This window comes from Felis catus, chromosome D3 (genome assembly GCF_018350175.1).
Source record: "Felis catus isolate Fca126 chromosome D3, F.catus_Fca126_mat1.0, whole genome shotgun sequence".
NCBI lineage: Eukaryota > Metazoa > Chordata > Mammalia > Carnivora > Felidae > Felis > Felis catus.
This window is the reverse complement of record NC_058379.1, coordinates 84,017,860-84,037,531: the sequence shown is the minus strand read 5'-3', so window position 1 is coordinate 84,037,531 and position 19,672 is coordinate 84,017,860. Positions and strand designations below refer to the sequence as shown.

General features: G+C 38.3%; 1 pseudogene; it reads right to left on the bottom strand.

Moving 5' to 3' along the window:
* Nucleotides 1-16,162: 16,162 nt before the first annotated feature.
* LOC101092649 lies at nucleotides 16,163-17,208 on the bottom strand (annotated as a pseudogene).
* Nucleotides 17,209-19,672: the final 2,464 nt, after the last annotated feature.

Sequence of the window (19,672 nt, the reverse complement as noted above, 5' to 3'; positions counted from 1 at the left end):
AATTTTAATTTTTTGTACCCACTCATGCAGGATTTCAGTGGTGAATCCGTTCCATGTGGCTTCTGTCCTCGTACATGTTACCTCACTCATATCTTATTTACACTTCACAGGACCCACTGGAACTAAGTTTAATTATTCCTTCACCTAGTTTTTAGATGAGGAAACAATGCCTATGATCACAATGGTCTAAACCTGTCACATTTAAATAGCTGACAGTCTTTCTCTCCTAAGTCCCTTTGCACTCTCATCAATACCAGGGATTTCCAGGGCAGTCATTTTACAATATTATTCATTTTTATTTTTTAAAATTCTTTAAGTTTTTCATTTTGCTTCCAGTATAGTTAGCATTCAGTGTTATTTTAGTTTGACACGTATGGCACAGTGATTCAACAGATCTATACATTACTCAGTGCTCATCACGATAAGTGTAGTCTTTAATCTCCATTGCCTATTATGCCCATCTCCCCACCTACCTCATTTTAAACTTACCCTTCTTCTTTATTATCTGTAACCGTTTAGTGTTTAAGTGCATATCAGTGAGTTCTTATAAACAAGTTCTTTAAAAAAATTAATGCATTCTTATTCCCATGGTAATCAACGTGGTTCGCACTCTCAGGATTGGATGGTTATCATGAAAACAACCTCCTCCTTAAACTCCTTAAACTATTTTTTAGTTCAGGCACTCAATCCAAAGCATTGAAATCAGCTTTTTAGACCCTGAGCTGCTTGGCAATAATAGGTAAGAAGAAAATCGTGGCTTCTTCCTACCTCCCCCCGATCTTTTTTTTTTTTTTAATGTTTACTTTTATTTTTGAGACAGAGAGACAGAGCACGAGTGTGGGAGGGCTCTGAAACACGCTCCTGGCTCTGAGCTGTCAGCACAGAGCCCAACGCGAGGCTCTGACTCATGAACCATGAGATCATGACCCGAGCTGAAGTCAGAGGCTTAACTGACCGAAACACCCAGGCACCCCTTCTTTTTTTCTCTTTTATGGTTAAATCTTAAAAGGGTTTCTTCTCCCTGTGTTGTATGTAATTTGTATATGAGTTACATATTTCCTTATCTTCTGAACTTATTCCTGTTGGGAGTAACATCTTCTTAATTGATCTTTTTCAATATATTGCTCTTTATTTCATTTCTTGGTTAAAATCTGAATGTATGTTTATTTCTGACCACGTGGTTGAATTTTTTGTTTTTAATGTTTATTTAGTTTTGAGAGAGACAGGCAGAACATGAGCAGGGGGAAGGGTAGAAAGAGAAGGCGACACAGACTCTGAAGCAGGCTCCAGGCTTGGAGCTATCAGTGCCAAGCCCGATGTGGGGCTCAAACTCACAAACCATGAGATCATGAGCTGAGCTGAAGTCAGATGCTTAACCGACTGGGCCACCCAGGCGTCCCTCTGGCCACATGCTTTAAAATGACCCATTCTTGAAGCGGCAAGATGGCGGCTTAGGAGGATGCTGGGCTCACCGCGCGTCCTGCTGATCACTTAGATTCCACCTACACCTGCCTAAATAACCCAGAAAACCGCCAGAGGATTAGCAGAACGGAGTCGCTGGAGCCAAACGCAGACAAGAGGCCCACGGAAGAGGGTAGGAAGGGCGGCGAGGCGGTGCTCGCTCCACGGACTGGCGGGAGGGAGCCGGGGCAGAGGGGCGGCTCGCCGGCCAAGCAGAGCCCCCGAGTCTGGCTTGCAAAAGCGGAGGGGCCTGATGGACTGTGTTCCCACAACAAGCGCGACTTAGCGTCTGGGAGGTCATAAGTTAACAGCTCTGCTCGGAAAGTGGGAAGGCTGGAGGACAAAGGGAGGGAGAGCTGCTGAGCCCCCTGACAACAGAGCTCAATTTGGTGGGGAACAAAGGCGCTCGCCAGCGCCATCTCCCCCGCCCATCCCCCAGCCAAAATCCCAAAGAGAACCAGTTCCTGCCAGGGAACTTGCTCGCTCCGCGCAAACACCCAACTCTGTGCTTCTGCGGAGCCAAACCTCCGGCAGCGGATCTGACTCCCTCCCGCTGCCACAGAGCCCCTCCTGAAGAGGATCACCTAAGGAGAAGCGATCTAAGCCTGCCCCTCCTGCCCCTGTGCACCTTGCCTACCCACCCCAGCTAATACGCCAGATCCCCAGCATCACAAGCCTGGCAGTGTGCAAGTAGCCCAGACGGGCCACACCACCCCACAGTGAATCCCACCCCTAGGAGAGGGGAAGAGAAGGCACACACCAGAGTGACTGTGGCCCCAGCGGTGGGCTGGGGGCAGACATCAGGTCTGATTGCGGCCCCGCCCACTGACTCCAGTTATACACCACAGCACAGGGGAAGTGCCCTGCAGGTCCTCACCACGCCAGGGACTATCCAAAATGACCAAGAGGAAGAATTCCCCTCAGAAGAATCTCCAGGAAATAACAACAGCTAATGAGCTGATCAAAAAGGATTTAAATAATATAACAGAAAGTGAATTTAGAATAATAGTCATAAAATTAATCGCTGGGCTTGAAAACAGTATAGAGGACAGCAGAGAATCTCTTGCTACAGAGATCAAGGGACTAAGGAACAGTCACGAGGAGCTGAAAAACGCTTTAAACGAAATGCATAACAAAATGGAAACCAACGCAGCTCGGCTTGAAGAGGCAGAGGAGAGAATAGGTGAACTAGAAGATAAAGTTATGGAAAAAGAGGAAACCGAGAAAAAGAGAGATAAAAAAATCCAGGAGTATGAGGGGAAAATTAGAGAACTAAGTGATACACTAAAAAGAAATAATATACGCATAATTGGTATCCCAGAGGAGGAAGAGAGAGGGAAAGGTGCTGAAGGGGTACTTGAAGAAATCATAGCTGAGAACTTCCCTGAACTGGGGAAGGAAAAAGGCATTGAAATCCAAGAGGCACAGAGAACTCCCTTCAGACGTAACTTGAATCGATCTTCTGCACGACATATCATAGTGAAACTGGCAAAATACAAGGATAAAGAGAAAATTCTGAAAGCAGCAAGGGGTAAACGTGCCCTCACATATAAAGGGAGACCTATAAGACTCGTGACTGATCTCTCTTTTGAAACTTGGCAGGCCAGAAAGAATTGGCACGAGATTTTCAGGGTGCTAGACAGAAAAAATATGCAGCCAAGAATCCTTTATCCAGCAAGTCTGTCATTTAGAATAGAAGGAGAGATAAAGGTCTTCCCAAACAAAAAAAAACTGAAGGAATTTGTCACCACTAAACCAGCCCTACAAGAGATCCTAAGGGGGACCCTGTGAGACAAAGTCCCAGAGACATCACTACAAGCATAAAACATACAGACATCACAATGACTCTAAACCCGTATCTTTCTATAATAACACTGAATGTAAATGGATTAAATGCGCCAACCAAAAGACATAGGGTATCAGAATGGATAAAAAAACAAGACCCATCTATTTGCTGTCTACAAGAGACTCATTTTAGACCTGAGGACACCTTTAGATTGAGAGTGAAGGGATGGAGAACTATTTATCATGCGACTGGAAGCCAAAAGAAAGCTGGAGTAGCCATACTTATATCAGACAAACTAGACTTTAAATTAAAGGCTGTAACAACAGATGAAGAAGGACATTATATAAGAGTTACAGGGTCTATCCATCAGGAAGAGCTAACAATTATAAATGTCTATGTGCTGAATACTGGAGCCCCCAAATATATAAAACAATTACTCATAAACATAAGCAACCTTATTGATAAGAATGTGGTAATTGCAGGGGACTTTAACACCCCACTTACAGAAATGGACAGATCATCTAGACACACGGTCAATAAAGAAACAAGGGCCCTGAATGAGACATTGGATCAGATGGACTTGACAGATATATTTAGAACTCTGCATCCCAAAGCAACAGAATATACTTTCTTCTCGAGTGCACATGGAACATTCTCCAAGATAGATCATATACTGGGTCACAAAACAGCCCTTCATAAGTTCACAAGAATTGAAATTATACCATGCATACTTTCAGACCACAATGCTACGAAGCTTGAAATCAACCACAGAAAAAAGTCTGGAAAACCTCCAAAGGCATGGAGGTTAAAGAACACCCTACTAACAAATGAGTGGGTCAACCAGGCAATTAGAGAAGAAATTAAAAAATATATGGAAACAAACGAAAATGAAAATACAACAATCCAAACGCTTTGGGACGCAGCAAAGGCAGTCCTGAGAGGAAAATACATTGCAATCCAGGCCTATCTCAAGAAACAAGAAAAATCCCAAATACAAAATCTAACAGCACACCTAAAGGAACTAGAAGCAGAACAGCAAAGGCAGCCTAAACCCAGCAGAAGAAGAGAAATGATAAAGATCAGAGCAGAAATAAACAATATAGAATCTAAAAAAACTGTAGAGCAGATCAACGAAACCAAGAGTTGGTTTTTTGAAAAAATAAACAAAATTGACAAACCTCTAGCCAGGCTTCTCAAAAAGAAAAGGGAAATGACCCAAATAGATAAAATCATGAATGAAAATGGAATTGTTACAACCAATCCCTCAGAGATACAAACAATTATCAAGGAATACTATGAAAAATTATATGCCAACAAATTGGACAACCTGCAAGAAATGGACAAATTCCTGAACACCCACACTCTTCCAAAACTCAACCAGGAGGAAATAGAAAGCTTGAACAGACCCATAACCAGCGAAGAAATTGAATCGGTGATCAAAAATCTCCCAACAAATAAGAGTCCAGGACCAGATGGCTTCCCAGGGGAGTTCTACCAGACGTTTAAAGCAGAGATAATACCTATCCTTCTCAAGCTATTCCAAGAAATAGAAAGGGAAGGAAAACTTCCAGACTCATTCTATGAAGCCAGTATTACTTTGATTCCTAAACCAGACAGAGACCCAGTAAAAAAAGAGAACTACAGGCCAATATCCCTGATGAATATGGATGCAAAAATTCTCAATAAGATACTAGCAAATCGAATTCAATGGCATATAAAAAGAATTATTCACCATGATCAAGTGGGATTCATTCCTGGGATGCAGGGCTGGTTCAACATTCACAAATCAATCAACGTGATACATCACATTAACAAAAAAAAAGAGAAGAACCATATGATCCTGTCAATCGATGCAGAAAAGGCCTTTGACAAAATCCAGCACCCTTTCTTAATAAAAACCCTTGAGAAAGTCGGGATAGAAGGAACATACTTAAAGATCATAAAAGCCATTTATGAAAAGCCCACAGCTAACATCATCCTCAACGGGGAAAAACTGAGAGCTTTTTCCCTGAGATCAGGAACATGACAAGGATGCCCACTCTCACCGCTGCTGTTTAACATAGTGCTGGAAGTTCTAACATCAGCAATCAGACAACAAAAGGAAATCAAAGGCATCAAAATTGGCAAAGATGAAGTCAAGCTTTCACTTTTTGCAGATGACATGATATTATACATGGAAAATCCGATAGACTCCACCAAAAGTCTGCTAGAACTGATACAGGAATTCAGCAAAGTTGCAGGATACAAAATCAATGTACAGAAATCAGTTGCATTCTTATACACTAACAATGAAGCAACAGAAAGACAAATAAAGAAACTGATCCCATTCACAATTGCACCAAGAAGCATCAAATACCTAGGAATAAATCTAACCAAAGATGTAAAGGATCTGTATGCTGAAAACTATAGAAAGCTTATGAAGGAAATTGAAGAAGATTTAAAGAAATGGAAAGACATTCCCTGCTCATGGATTGGAAAAATAAATATTGTCAAAATGTCAATACTACCCAAAGCTATCTACACATTCAATGCAATCCCAATCAAAATTGCACCAGCATTCTTCTCGAAACTAGAACAAGCAATCCTAAAATTCATATGGAACCACAAAAGGCCCCGAATAGCCAAAGGAATTTTGAAGAAGACCAAAGCAGGAGGCATCACAATCCCAGACTTTAGCCTCTACTACAAAGCTGTCATCATCAAGACAGCATGGTATTGGCACAAAAACAGACACATAGACCAATGGAATAGAATAGAAACCCCAGAACTAGACCCACAAACGTATGGCCAACTCATCTTTGACAAAGCAGGAAAGAACATCCAATGGAAAAAAGACAGTCTCTTTAACAAATGGTGCTGGGAGAACTGGACACCAACATGCAGAAGGTTGAAACTAGACCACTTTCTCACACCATTCACAAAAATAAACTCAAAATGGATAAAGGACCTAAATGTGAGACAGGAAACCATCAAAACCCTAGAGGAGAAAGCAGGAAAAGACCTCTCTGACCTCAGCCATAGCAATCTCTTACTCGACACATCCCCAAAGGCAAGGGAATTAAAAGCAAAAGTGAATTACTGGGACCTTATGAAGATAAAAAGCTTCTGCACAGCAAAGGAAACAACCAACAAAACTAAAAGGCAACCAACGGAATGGGAAAAGATATTCGCAAATGACATATCGGACAAAGGGCTAGTATCCAAAATCTATAAAGAGCTCACCAAACTCCACACCCGAAAAACAAATAACCCAGTGAAGAAATGGGCAGAAAACATGAATAGACACTTCTCTAAAGAAGACATCCAGATGGCCAACAGGCACATGAGAAGATGTTCAGCATCGCTCCTTATCAGGGAAATACAAATCAAAACCACACTCAGGTATCACCTCACGCCAGTCAGAGTGGCCAAATGAACAAATCAGGAGACTATAGATGCTGGAGAGGATGTGGAGAAACGGGAACCCTCTTGCACTGTTGGTGGGAATGCAAATTGGTGCAGCCGCTCTGGAAAGCAGTGTGGAGGTTCCTCAGAAAATTAAAAATAGACCTACCCTATGACCCAGCAATAGCACTGCTAGGAATTTATCCAAGGGATACAGGAGTACTGATGCATAGGGCCACTTGTACCCCAATGTTCATAGCAGAACTCTCAACAATAGCCAAATTATGGAAAGAGCCTAAATGTCCATCAACTGATGAATGGATAAAGAAATTGTGGTTTATATACACAATGGAATATTACATGGCAATGAGAAAAAATGAAATATGGCCTTTTGTAGCAACGTGGATGGAACTGGAGAGTGTGATGCTAAGTGAAATAAGCCATACAGAGAAAGACAGATACTATATGGTTTCACTCTTATGTGGATCCTGAGAAACTTAACAGGAATCCATGGGGGAGGGGAAGGAAAAAAAAAAAAAAAGAGGTTAGAGTGGGAGAGAGCCAAAGCATAAGAGACTGTTAAAAACTGAGAACAAACTGAGGGTTGATGGGGGGTGGGAGGGAGGAGAGGGTGGGTGATGGGTATTGAGGAGGGCACCTTTTGGGATGAGCACTGGGTGTTGTATGGAAACCAATTTGTCAATAAATTTCATGTTAAAATAAATAAATAAATAAATAAAATGACCCATTCTTTCCTAGTTCACTCAGGGGTTGTTACAACAGATGTGTCTGAGCCTCAGACAGACCTCCTCTAGTGTCTTGAGTCCTTATTTTCTCCCTATCACATCAACTACATACAGGGTGAACTTCTATTTTTTATTTAATTGGGCAATCACACTCAACTGCCTCATGCTAGGAACACCTTAACCCTGGATCAATCCATCCAGTTAGCTTTCCCACATCAACTCCAGGACTGATGAAGCCTACTGGACAAAAAAACAAAAACAAAAACAAAAACAAAAGAAACAAAAAAAAAAACAAAAACACAAAAACAAAGAAACAAAAATAGTACTTCTCAGATTTGGTCCCTTTATCAATTTCTTACCTCAAATTTAACCGAGTCCTCATTAGTACCTGGAAATTGTTTCCTTTCCACTTGCTGTCCTTTTTTGTTTTGTTTTGTTTTGTGATCAATGGCCCTGTTACTCATCTGTAATTGTACGTAGGTGACCCTAAACTAATTCACCAACCAAAAATAGAAAACATCAGAAAGAATTTCCCTCAAAGTTATGCCCAGGCCCCTAAAAAGTGATGCTAATGGACACCTTTGCTGTCGGACTCCAATGGACAAGAATCCCCTCTAGAATAAAGGAAATTCTTAGTTCCCAGCTTTAGATCCATGCTCCTTCCCTAATCCTTTAAAAAATGAGCTTTTCTTTTTTACTGAGCCCCTCCTACGAATACTAAGCACAGCTAAAACAGTGCATCTTATAAACATACAGACAAAGGCACACAATCCTCCTTTCTCCTGACCTCATGGCACTTCCTACTATTGCCCCGTTTATCTCTACCCTCTAGATGAAGTCTTCATCAACCGGGGACTTCACTATGCTTCAATCATTCACTTTCTGAGTACAGTAAAACCTTGGTTTGCGAGCATAATTCATTCTGGAAACTGGCTTGCCATCCAAAGCACTAGTATATCAAAGCAAATTTCAAGAACCATTGGCTCAGTTTTGATCCTGTGATACTTGGTGTCACTTACTATTCCTATTGCAAGACTTTGCTTGTTTATCAAGTTAAAATTTATTAAAAATGTTTGCTTGTCTTGCGAACACTCCCAGAACAAGTTACTCACAATCCAAGGTTTTACTGTATTTCTTTAAATCACTGACACCTTTGTGGTGCCTGGGTGGCTCAGTCAGTTAAGTGCCCGACTTCGGCTCAGGTCATGATATCACAGCTCATGTGTTCAAATCCTGTGTCTGCCTTTGTGCTGACAGTTTAGAGCCTGGAGCCTGTTTCGGATTCTGTGTCTCCCTCTCTCTGCCCCTACCTCGCTCGTGTTCTGTCTCTCTCTCTGCCTCTCTCTGTCTCTCAAAAATAAACATCAGGGGTGCCTGGGTGGCGCAGTCGGTTAAGCGTCCGACTTCAGCCAGGTCACGATCTCGCGGTCTGTGAGTTCAAGCCCCGCCTCAGGCTCTGGGCTGATGGCTCGGAGCCTGGAGCCTGTTTCCGATTCTGTGTCTCCCTCTCTCTTTGCCCCTACCCCGTTCATGCTCTGTCTCTCTCTGTCCCAAAAATAAATAAAAACGTTAAAAAAAATTAAAAAAAAATAAACATCAATAAATAAATAAATAAATAAATAAATAAATAAATAAATAAATAAAAACTGACACCTTTGCTCCCAGCAGTACTTTGTCACTAATGTCATTACTGATATTAGTCACTAAAGACCCAGAACTTACACACTCCACAAAAATTAATTTAAAATGGGCCATAGACCCATATGTAGAATGCAAAACTCTAAAACTCCTAGAGGATAGCATTGGATAAATTCTCAATGACCTTGGGTTTGGTGATGACCTTTTTTTACAACAAAGGCATGATCCATTAAAAATAACTGGTAAGTTGGACTTCATTAAAATAAAAATTTCTGGTTTGCAAAGGATACAAAAGAATGAGAAGATACCACAGACTGGGGAAAAGTATCTGCAAAAGATATTGTTAAAAGGCTACTATCCAAAATATACAAAGAACTCTGAAAACTCAATAATAAGAAAGTGAAAACCAGATTAAAAAGTGAGCATAAGTTCTGAAGAACTTCACCAAAGAAGATAAACAGATTACAAAAAAAAAAAAAAAAAAAAAAAAAAGAATGTAAAAAGATGCCCAAAAAGAAAATGTCATTAGGGATTTTACAAATTAAAGCAACAATGAGAAGCCAATACACGTTTGTTAGATAGGTCAAAATTCAAAACACTGGGTCACCAAATGCCAGATGGGATGTTGAGTGACAAGAAAGCTGATTCCTTGAAAATGGGAATATAAAACAGTTCAGCCACTTTGAAAGGCAGTTTGTTCAATTTCTTACAAATCTGAACACAAGCCTCACCATATTATCTAGCAATTATGCTCCTTGGTCTTTACCCAAATTTGTTGAAAATCTTTCCATACAAAAGCCTACACATGGATGTTTACAGCAGCTTTACTCATAAGTTGCCAACATTTGGAAGCAGCCAAGATGTTCCTCAATAGGTGAGTGGATAAACTGTGGTCCAGACAATAAAGTATTCTTCAGTGCTAAAAAAAAATATGAGCCATCAAGCCATGATAAGACATGGAACTTTGCATGCATATTAATAAGTGGAGGAAGCCAACCTAAACAGCTACATACTGTACAATTCCAACTATATGATATTCTGGAAAGGGTAAATTATAGAGACAGTAAAAAGATCAGTGGTTACCAGAGTTTACAGGGAAAGGAGGGATGAATGGGTGGAGTACAAAGAATATTTATATTAGTGAAATTATTCCGCGTGATATTATAATGGTGGATACGTGTCATTACATTATACGTTTTTCCAAACCTATAGAATGTACATAGGAAAAATGAACTGTAATGTAAACGGTGGACTTTGGATGATGATGTGTTAATATAGGCTCATCGAAGGGTGCCTGGGTGGCTCAGTCGATTAAGCATCTGACTTCAGCTCAGGTCATGAGCCCCACACCGGGCTCTGTGCTGCCAGCTCTGAGCCTGGAGCCTGCTTCAGATTCTGTGTCTCCTCCTCTCTCTGGCCCTCCCCTGCACACTCTGTCTCTCTCAAGAGTAAATAAACGTTACAAAAATTAAAACTATATATATATATATATATATATATATATATATATAAGCTCATCAACCGTAACAAATTTATCATTTTGGTGCTATAATTTGATAGGCCAGAAAGCCATGCATTTATGCGGGCATTGGACTAGGGGGACTTTATACTTTCTACTCAGTTTTGCTGTGAACCTAAAACTGCTCTTAGAAAACAAAGTCTATTTAAAAAATATAGTATCCAAATTAAAAGAAAAAATCTAGGGATAACTTTAACAACACTTGTGCAAGACAGTTCTACGCTATGCACTACAAAATTCTGAGAGAAATCAAACATTATTTAAATAAACAGAAAGTTATATAATGTTAATGGTCCAGAGACTCAATACTGTTAAAATATAGACTTCCTGAAAATTGAGCTACAGTTTAAGCCTATTTGAACTTATGGCAGACATTTTATTTACAAATGCACAAGCAGACTGTATAATTTATATGTTATACAAAATAAACTAGACTAGGCAAAATAGTTTTGAAAAAGTGGAACAGGATTAGAGAACTTAACCCATCAATTTTCTATATTTACCAAGTTCTACAGTAATTATGAAAGTGTGGTATTGATAAGGTAAAGAACATGCATATTTTCTAAACAATATAGTCTAAGAGAAGCAAACATTTCTGTACAGCAAAGATAGTCGATATTTTTGCTTTTGTAGCCACATAGAATTTCTTTTGCGTATTCTTTTGTTATTCTTGTTTTTTTTTTTTTTTGTTTAACACTACCTTTAAAAGGGAAAAAACAAACAAAAAAACAAAAAAACATTCTTAACCTGTGGCTCACAAAAAACAGTTTGCCAGGCCAGATTCGACCATGTGTTTCTAAACCTAATATAGAGTCCAGAAATAGGTACAGGCATGCATGATCATTTGATTTCAGAAAAGTGTTAATGGAATTCATTTAAAAAAGTAGTTTTTTCTACAAATACTTTTTCATTCTCTAACGTAGAGTAAGCTTACTTCTATATTAAACTTTGGAATAACTCCAACAGTATCAGTGTTTTTGTTTTTTACTTGTATCTTCAACGGACTGTGTGTTTTACTTCATTTAGCGCTTCACTGCATTTTTTTTTAAATCCCATAATTGCATTTATTGTTAAGATAGCATTTTTCCTAGTTGAATGGAATTTATTCCTTTTACCCATGTAAAGAATAAATAAAATAATATTTTCACTTTTTGCAAAATCTTTAATGTTTTGAAATAAGAGGAAAGAGTTGTATGATAGCAGTAATTTCTTATGATTATCATGACCATATTGAATTTTTATCTCCTATAAAATAATCACAGGTTTGAGTTGCAGACATTGTTATTACCTATAGATCTTACAATTAAAGGTACTGAACATGTGTCACATAATATAAAATACTACATACGTTCTAAAGATATGTTGCACATTTGAGTGAGGAGTAATAATAATAATAACTTCCACTAAAATATATACTTATTAAGAAAAATAAAGGAAACTGTCACAGATTTGTAGTTAAACTTACTTTAAATCACAAATATATTGTCTACCCATTAATTGTAAAAGGTAGATATAATTTCTTTAAAAGCCCACGTAAAATTGTTTTGTAAATATTTTTCAGGCGACTATTTTGGATTTGGGAAATTCACTAACTTTTGTAATATTGTGATTTCTGTTATATTGGTTATTTTAAGATGACATGCTATCTCATGATTATTATAAATTTCCTTTATTCTTATGTGTCAAAGAAAATTTGTAAAAGACATATCACTAGAGTATTTTAATAAATATCAAATACACGTAGCATGTAAAACAGATAGTACAATAATTCAATGAAAAAACAACTTAACGTCGTGCAATTTTAATAACATCTTTTTACACAACCACACTTAAACCCATATGACAACTTTGCCTTTCTTAAAATTTCTTTTAATAAAAAGTAAAATTCAAATGTATGCGAAAATGTTTGTCTCAATACCTGGGCCTTGCCAAAAAATTGAAAATAGAAATGACTGAAATATCATTAATTAGAATGAATCTCCAGTTTTCCCAAACCGTGCCTCTAACGATAATGAGAGGGAGATTGTATACCAGCAGGAAGGTGATAATGAGCCGATGGCTACTTAGGGGTACAAATGAGATCAGGGTTCATGAGACACAAGTAATAAGTGATGACTAATTCTCCCTGCAAGCAACCAAGGAATATTCCAAGTCAAGTAGTTATGCAAACAGGAAAAAAATAAAGATGTGTACAGATGTTACTTATAAGGGCTGATGTTTCCCAATGTGTTTTTTACGTACACTCACTTCTGTTTGCTATTATTCCCCAAATTTGACTGAAACACCTCTACAGTGATAAGCTGCTACTTTCCTTTCCTTTCTTATAATGTCAACATTTTAAGCGAAGAGAAAAAGGCCATAGAAACATAGCAAGCAAAACATTCTATAATTTCATGAAGCCCATTGATAGGAATCAAGACAAGGTGAGGGATAAGATAGCATCTCTGTGTAGGACTAAATCTACCCTCCCTATAACATTTCCTGTGTGTGAATTTGTGTAACAGATTTCTCTGTGTATTTTCTCATCTAGGAAGTCAGAGTGATAATTGTATACAACTCAGGTTTGTGTGAGAATTATGAGTGCAGATGCATGGAAAATTCTCGGTAGTGTCATGCTCAAGAAAATTTCTCCTATTTTGATTGTTATATTTACCATAAATAATATGCTTATTGATTTTCTTACTACTGTTTGCTTTTGAAGTTAAACTATTGAGTAAGGCCAACATGATAGATAAAATAAGATCCAATAATATCATCGGTTTATTACAGTAAACTTCTTTAATAAATTCTATGGTCACAAAGGTTATGGTTTCCACTGTAACTGAGCTATTCTGGTGTACTTATTACAAGCAACACTAATTGAAGTATTTAAAATAATCACAAGAAATTTGTAATGGATGCTTCAGATGGAAGGATTCTCAGGGATATTTGTTCCCAAGCTATACGTTAAATATTTAGAATTTCAAGGTCAATACTTCATCAAAAGAAGTTTGGGAGAAAAGAATATATGAAAAACTTACTCTGGACACTTATATGTGGGATAATATCACCTGGAGATTCTCCTAGTGTAAATGATCTTTTCCCACACTCTTTTATTTTTTTTACTGCTTCTATGTTTCTGGGATAAATGGAAATTTATTGTTGACACCAACAATTAACATCATGATGATATTGCCAGGAAGAAACTAATGTAGAAGCTTGATAGGGAAAAAAAATGATGCTGGCAATATATGGGCTGACAAGGTACAGAACTGTATGTGAAGTAACAGTTATAAAGAATTTAAATAGTAATACATAATGCATGGGGAAAGATTATGTAAATCTTATCATATTTGCTATTTCCCTATAAAGGTATTCAATATCTTTTTTTATTTTTATTTTTTTGCGTTTATTTATTTTTGATAGAGAGAGACAGAGCACAAGTTGGGGAGGGGCAGAGAGAGAGGGAGACACAGAATCCGAAACAGACTCCAGGCTCAGAGCTGTCAACACAGAGCCCCACGCAGTGCTCAAACCCACAAACCGCGAGATCATGACCTGAGCCTAAGTTGGACGCTTAACTGACTGAGCCACCCAGGCGCCCCAAAAGTATTCAATATCTTATTTGATGATTCCAATTGATAAATTAGGCGTGGTTCAAATAAAAATGAGTTTAACTTTGGGAAGATAGGCATTTGCATGGTACAATGTAAGAAAATGTGGTTGCCAAAAGAAAAATGCCGAGCAGCCATATCAGTCAAGCGACAGTTAACATGGATTTATCTCTCACGTTTTGATTCTGCATGTTTTCTATTGATGTATTTAGTATTCATGCAGAGACCTTGAAAAATGATTCATTTTTGCTGATGGATGTAGGGGGTGGAACTGCATCATTGCACAGAAAATGCATTAACTGATATGATAACACAGTCGTAAATGTAATAGGATTCATTACTACCAAGGAGTAGCACTGTGATGCCTATAAACTTTTCCCCTGATTTTATAATGTGTACTAAATAGAAATTCCACCAAGATTTTAAGCCTATAGGGATTTACGTTATAGTCAGTAAATAAACTGAAATTAATCATCTTAAATGCAGAGAATTAGTTTTGTTCTACAGAATATATTTTTTGTATGATTAAGATGGGAAACAAAGCAAAGTGTATGTATATATAAACACATACATCTATTAAGTACCTATAGCCAAACACCCATATGATATTTTGTTTGGCTCACAATTGTTAATGTTCTGTTGGGAAACTCTGCCCTACATTAAGAACCTATGATAAGCTACATTTCAAAGGATTCTCCAGAGAAAAAGATTATATATATATCTTTATATTATATTATATTATATTATATTATATTATATTATATTATATTATATATATGTCATATATACATATATCATATGTATATCATATATATCAATAAACACATATCAATATGTATCAATGCATTTCTCATATACCAATTTCTATGTCTATCCATCATCTATCTATCTATCAATTGTCTATCTATCTATCATCTATCTGTACTGAGAGGGGGGGGGAGGGAGTGAGAGAAAGACTTATTACGAGAAATCATCTCATGTGATTACAGAAGCTGAGAACTCCCACCATCTTCAAGTCTACAAGCTAAAGACCCCGGAAAGCAAATGATAATTACTAAAAATAATTCAGTCCGAGCATGAAAGCCTGAGAACCAGGAGAGCCAATGGCATAAATCCTATTCTAAGGACTGGAGAAGATGAGAGACAATATTCCAGATCAATCAGTGAGGCAGGAAAAGAGAGATGGATTTCTCCTTCCTTGTTATTTTTTGTAGTTAGGCCTTCAGAAACAGATTAGTTGAGGTCCCTTCCACGTATTGGGGATGGCATGCTACTTTACTAAATTCACTGATCCAAATCCTAATCTCATCCAGAAAAAAATGCCATAGACACACCCAGAAATAATGGTATTCTGGGCACCCCAAGGCCAGTCTTATCGGACATAAAACCAACTGCCATACCAGCTATACTAATCTCTAGAAGATTAAAGAATTCGTAGACTCCCCCACATTTTGATCTCACATCTTGGCTTATACATGACTTCTTCCATAAAGATTTTCTTGTTTCCTTGAAATTTTACTATTTATTCATCAATCCTACATTATTCCATAGGCTTTATGAGATATTATCTTGATTTTACTGTATTTTGTTTTCCTGCTTGCTTATCTGTATTATCCAAGAGCATGCAAGCCCATTGGTGGAAACAGTGAGTACAAAAATGATGATAGCTAACATTTGCTAACAGGTTACTTTGTGCATATCATCACTCAATAATCTTACACTAAAACATGTTACAAAAGGATAACTTGGATTTCTATTCAGATCTAATATTTACTCTTACACCTTTAACGGATTCCCATTTTCACATAGTGTTAGGGTTTGTCAATTCTACTTGATAGAATCTTTACATCCTTCTCTTGTGTTGTAATGTTACCAGACTCCAAAAGAAAGTATTTCAAACCAGCAATTTAGGAATTTTCACCAATTCTTGAATAGGTCAAAAGATCTTTTTATTTATTTATTTTTCATTTTTATTATTTTTGGCTGGGTACAGTATACTTTATTGATGGTACAAGACAAGGTAGGGCCCCCCTAGCCCCTCCACTTCTGCAAGGGGTCTGATATGGAAACTGTTTTAGAGATCACAAGACTCACAGTGTTGGGGGATGAGTTAGGGAAGGACACCTCAGCAGCTAAGGGCCTCTCTCTTCACCTTGCTCTCGCTGAGGCTGGTTGTCTAGGGGGCTCTTACTCCTTGGAAGTCACGTGGACCATATGGTCTACCACCTGGTTGCTGTAGCCAAATTCATTGTCATACCAGGAAATGAGCCTGACACAGTGGTCACTGAGAGCAATGCCAGCACCAGGATCAAACGTGGAAGAGTGGATGTTGCTGTTAAAGTCACAAGGGACAACCTGGTCCTCAGCAGAGCCCAGCATGCCCTTGAGGGGGTCTTCTGATGCCTGCTTCACCACCTTCTTGATGTCATTATATTGGCAGCTTTCTCCAGGTGGTAGGTCAGATCCATGACTGACATGCTGGGGTGGGGACATGGAAGGCCATGTCATTGAGTTTCCCATTCAGCTCAGGGATGACCTTGCCTATAGGCTTGGAGACACCAGTAGAAGTTGGGATGATGTTCTGGGTAGCCCCTCAGCCATCAATCCACAGCTTCTTAGAGGGACCATCTGAGGGTCTTCTGGATGGCAGTGATGGCATGGACTGTGGTCATGAGTCCTTCTACCATGCCAAAATTGTCATGGATGACCTTAGCCAGAAGGACCAAGCAGCTGGTGGTGCAGGAGGCATACTGACCATTCTTGAGGGTGTTCTGATACTTCTCATGGTTCACACCCATCACAAACATGGGGGCATCAGCAAAAGGGGCAGAGATGATGACCCGTTGGGCCCCACCCTTCAAGTGAGCCCCAGGCTTCTCCCTGGTGGTGAAGACCCCAGTAGACTCCACAGGATGTTCAGCGCCAACGTCACTCCATATGGTGTTGGCAGAATGTTGCTCCTGGCAGACAAAGATGGGCTTCATTGATGATAGATTTCCTATTTTCAGCCTTGACTGTGCCTTTGAATTTGCTGTGGGTGGAATCATACCAGAACCTATGTACCATGTAGGTGAGGTCAATGAAGGGGTCATTGATGATGACAATATCCCCTTTGCCAGAGTTAAAAGCAGCCCTGGTGACTAGGGACCCAATATGGCTGAATCCGTTTACTCCAACCTTCACTATTGTGTCTCAGGGACATGGCTGGCACTGTACCAGGAGATGCAGCTATCTGTCCAACTGGGAGGGGTGCAGAGCCAAAAGATCTTTTTAAATAGCCCTTCAGGACTCCTGGGTGGCTCAGTCATTAAGTATATGACTTTGGCTGAGGTCATGATCTCACAATTTGTGAGTTCGAGTCCCACATAGGGTGAGCATGAGCCCTGCTTTGGGAAAAACATGAGTCCAGGGTGGGCCCCACCTCTCTTTCTCTCTCTCTCTCTCTCTCTCTCTCTCTCTCTCTCTCTCTGTCCTCACTCACTTGCATCCTCTCTCTCAAAAAAAAAAATAGCCCTTCAAATGCAAGTCTCTAATCTGCTGGATAGCACTATTTTTATTTAATTAAAAAATTTATATTATAAGTCTCTTTAAAATTATAGTCTTAATTACTTGCTTTAGAATCATCTCCCTATTTATTGTGCAGAATTTCCATCTACAATTATTTCTCCAATTTTCCTGAATTGTACTTCTTACTGCAGTAGCACAGGCATATTGAGGTTAAACAAAGTTTTTGTTTGCATGTATTTTCACCTTTGACTAGAAAGATAGTTTTTCTGGGTATGCAATTCAGAGAAGATTTTTAATTCATCACAGCACATAAAGATATTATATTACCATCTTCTGGCTTTTTGCTTGCTTCTTGTTGAGAAAACTGTCTTTCAAAATGTCTTGACTTTGTAACTGTTCTCTTTTTCCTCTGGTGGCTTTTTAGGCCTTAAAATTTTGTCTTCAATGTTTGCCTTGTTAATAAAATGTGTCTAGTTGTACATTTTATTCTGGATCTGGTCTTCTTCAGTTCTGAAAATTGTTATCCATTTCTTTCTCCCATACTGTGTCTCTCCAATTTTTTCTATTCACTCTCTCCTTAAATCCATTTTTTTTTTTAAATTTTGAACATTAGACTTTCATTTCCTGACCTACTTTTGATTCTGGGAGTTTCCTCTATGGGAGTTGTATTTGTAAGAAGTATCTCAGGATCAGTTCTCCAACTCTGCAGACCTCAGGGCTGGTTTAGTTTTTTGCCCCATAAAAATTCTCCAAACCAATTGCTTTCTTTTAACAATAGCCATGGGTTTTTCTTTCATCTACTGTTTGTTTATACTACCCTTGTGTGCGTGTGTGTGTGTGTGTGTGTGTGCGCGCGCGCGCGCATGCTCATAGGAAGCAGTTCCTTTGCAGATTTCTCTTTCTTTTCTTTGAATTTCAAAATCATAGAAAATAATATTTGGTATAATTTATCTGCCAGTAGATGGAGGGGGCAGGTGAATATTTCAGATTTTCAAATTTTCCATTCTGTCACAATCAGTGTGCAGCTACAAAATTCGGCATTTGTTGTGGTGCTGACTGTGCTTTATCAGTGGTTTGAACCCCAGTAAGAGACACAGCTCTCGATGCATGTGAGAGTTTAACACATTAGTTGAGATGAATAAATAAATGAATGAATGAGCAAGGGAGCACAACTCTTTCTAGTAATATTTTCATATACATAATTTGTGGAGGTTTTTGTTTATATAGAAAAATAATTTATTAATTTTACATAAAATTTTAAATATACAGACCACAACATGTGGTGATTTCACAGGTTCATTGGTGATAATTAATATTTTCCATTCTGTACCCATTTTACAATCCACCAGAAATATTCGAATTGTTGGCAGTATAAATAGATAATATGGATGGAGTTGCTTATCAAATACTCCCTTAGAAATCTACACTTAGCTCAAATGAAACAAGACTGAAAGCTGAGAGAATACTGAGGTGATTTTTCATAAATCCCTGAAACTTATTTCTTACAATGTCTATTGATTTCTGCCATAGACTGTCTTAAAATATCTCTTTATGAGAAATATCTGGGACTTTTTCCATAGCTGTCCACAGTAAATAATTTTTTTTTTAATATTTCAGGTTGTTGGGCATTGTTGGACTCCATTTCAATGCAACTCTTTGTTCCAAAATTTTATAATCATTTTTTATTAAAATGAGATCTGGCATTTATCTTTCACTAGGGGATAGCAATGTTACTGTCAGCGTGTCTCCATGCATTTCAGACACAGCTTCTTATTAAGGAGCGATATTCCTCTTTTAGTATATGCACTGAGATATCTGAACATAAATGGACACCTAGTGTGACACAGTACATTTGTTTAAGTCAAACTAGAGAAAACTCTTTCACTTGAGAAAAGCAAAAATATTTCCCTCATACTCCTTTAAAACAACAATAAAAAAGGAGATGAATTATATTTGTAAAGTTCTCTGGGAAGTTTGTTTCCAATTACTCATCCCTACTTATAAATTGAGCGTATTTATATTCGCTTTCTTGTTTAAT